Source organism: Orycteropus afer, unplaced genomic scaffold, assembly GCF_000298275.1.
Source record: "Orycteropus afer afer isolate SDZICR_OR568_19922 unplaced genomic scaffold, OryAfe1.0 scaffold00029, whole genome shotgun sequence".
In the NCBI taxonomy this organism is placed as follows: Eukaryota; Metazoa; Chordata; class Mammalia; order Tubulidentata; family Orycteropodidae; genus Orycteropus; species Orycteropus afer.
This window is the reverse complement of record NW_006921616.1, coordinates 6575761-6578723: the sequence shown is the minus strand read 5'-3', so window position 1 is coordinate 6578723 and position 2963 is coordinate 6575761. Positions and strand designations below refer to the sequence as shown.

The window sequence follows — 2963 nt, the reverse complement described above, 5'->3', positions numbered from 1 at the left end:
CTATAGAAAAGGAGGCTTGTAGACAAAGCTGGACAAAGCCAGCTGTGTGACTGGAGGGCAAATGGCTTAACCACTGCATGGTGCTGGGTCGGAGCTTCCCTCTGGGAGTCACCTCCAGGTTCCACTGGCACCTCAGCAATCCCTGTATTCAGGACCCTGAGCCTGCTCTTCTCTCTGGGCACTGCAAGTAACCAATTCGGGACTTCCTGTGAAGGCACCGGGAGTCTGGCTGCACACCTGGCCCCACCAAGGCAGAGGCTTCAGGCCTCAATCAAATCCCTTTGGGAAGTCATTGAACTCAGGCATTTCTTCCAACACCTTCTCAGCCTCCTTCTTTCCTCCCTTCCACAGCAATTTTGAGCTGCAGGACCTTTGGCCCTTCAGGAGCTGAGAACCCAAAACACACACACTCTGGTTGGGTGCTGCCTTCACATCCACCTGGAGGCCATGGCCACCAGGAGGGAGCAGAAGGCAAGGGCAGCACAGCCCAGCTTCCTGGAGGCCTCCCATAGAACCTCCTCAAGGCACAGGAGGTTCTACAGCCACTGTCACTATGCCTATCACCTCACTAATGCACAAAATAACCAGATAGATTTTTCACTATTGTCATAAATGTTGGATAACGAGATAGTCAATAAGTGAGGAGCAGATGTAGTTTGCTGTGGCTGCTATCACAAACCACCTCAAACTTGGTGGCTTAGAACAAGAGAAATTTATTCCCTTACAGTTCCAGAGGCAGAAGTCCAAACCCAGGTGTGGGTGGGGCTGCACTTCCTCGGGACACTCTAAAGGAGAACCCTTCTTTGCCTCTTCCAGCTTCTTGAGGCTGTCCGCCTTCCTTGGCTTCCCTGACTTGGGGCCACATCCCTCCAATCTCTAGTTCCATCTTCACATTGCTTTCACTCGGTATCTCTCCTCTGGGTCTTTTATTAGGACACTTGTCATTGGAGTTAGGGCCCACCCAGACAATCCAGGATGATCTCATCTTGAGATGTTTAACTGAATTAAATTGTAAAGGCCCTTTCATAAACAAGAGCACATTCACAGGTTCCAGAGACTTGATGAGGACATATTTTTTGAGGTTCCATCATTCTACCCCCATTAGAATGACCAAAAAGCAGAAGATATTTTTAATAATAAAATTTCCCTTAATAAACTTAATAAAATTTAAAAATATGTCTCTGTTTCTGATTATAGATGTAACATGATTATAGAGTAGACTGTAATAAAAATACCTTTAAAATAAATTTAATAAAGATAAAAAGACAAACTGCCCAATTTAAAAAGGGGCAAACAACTGGACTAGACATTTCTCCAAAGAAAATACATAAATTTCCAATAAGCACATAAAAGGATGCTCAGGATAATCAGTCATTAAGGAAACACAAATCAAAACCACAACGAGATACTATTCACATCCACTATTACTGTTTGCTGCCATCTAGTCAGCTCCAACTCACAATGGCTGTATAACAGAACGAAATGTTGCTGCGTCCTGTACCGTCTTCATGATCGGTTGTTACGTTTGAATCCATTGTTGTGGCTATTGTTGAGGGAAACCATCTCACTGAAGGCTTCCCTGGTTTTTGCTGACCCTCTGCCAACCATGACAGCCTTTGCTAACAGTTGGTCTTTCCTGATGACGAGTCCAAAGTAAGCAAGGCAAGGTCTCGCCATGCTCGCCTGCAAGGAGCATCCTAGTTGTACTTCGGAGACTGATTCGTTTGTTCTTCTAACAGTCCACAGTTTATTCAATATGCTGAGCCAACACTGCAGTTTGAATACCTCAATTCTTCTGTCTTCCATTTTCATTGGCCAGCTTTCTCATGCTTATGAGGTGACTGAAAAGACCATGGCTTGGCTCAGGCACACTTTAGTCATGGAAGTGAGATCTTTACTTTTGCTGCAGACTTGCTCAATGCAATACATCATTCAATTTCTTGACTGCTGCTTCCATGGACATTGATTGTGAATCCAAGTAGAATGAAATAGTTGACAACTTCAATTCTTTTCTCTGTCACGATATTGTTTTTCAGTCCAGTGTGAGAATTTTTGTTTTCTCTGTCAATGTGTAATCCATACTGAAGGCTGTAGTCTTTGACCTTCATCAATAAGTGCTTTAAGTCATGTTCACTTTCAGCAAGGAAGATTGTGTCATCTGCCTACTGCAGGTTGTTTATCAGTCTTCCTCCAATCCTCATACTGTATTCTTCTTCATATACACCAGCTTTTTGGATTATTTGCTCAGCACCCAGATTGAGTAAGTAAGGTCAAAAGATACAACTCCGAGAGACCACTTTTCCAATTCTGAACTATGCAGTATCCCTCTGTTATATTCTAGTGACTGTCTCTTGATCCATGGGCAGCTTCCAGGTCCTACATGAGCAAAATTAAGTGTTCTGGAATTCCCATTTTTCATAATGTTATCCATAATTTGTCATGATCCACACATTCAAAAATGCCTTTGAATAGTTGATAAACACAGATAAACATCTTTCTGGTACTGTCTACTTTCAGCCAAGATCCACCTGACATCAGCACAATGTTATCCCTCACTCTGCATCCTCTCCTGAAGCCAGCTTGAACTTCCGGCAGGTCCCTGTGGATGTACAGCTGCAGTCATTTTTAAATTATCTTCAGGAAAATATTGTTAGGATGTGGTATTAGTGATATGTTAGAAAATTTCATTTGATCATCTTTCTTTGGAATGAATACAAATATGGATCTCTTCCAGACAGCTGGCCAGGAAGGTGTCTCGAAATCTCTGCCCAGATCTCTTGGCAGAGATGAGTAAGCACTTTCACCACTGCATCCATTTACTGAATCATCTCAGTGGACTCACAGAAGTCACTATTCTACTACTGAGAAAAAAATCAACTTATTTTCAACACTAATGAACATAAAAATAACCAGTGCTAAAATACCAATTTGGGAGCTCTGGTAGCATAGTGGCTAAGGCACTT

At 42.8% G+C, this 2963-nt stretch overlaps 1 protein-coding gene across 1 annotated transcript in view; it reads right to left on the bottom strand.

Annotated features, from left to right (window-relative positions):
• LOC103192547 (GPI ethanolamine phosphate transferase 1) overlaps nucleotides 1-2963 on the bottom strand; it is a 110689-nt gene that overhangs the window by 54291 nt on the left and 53435 nt on the right. The window lies entirely within an intron of this gene.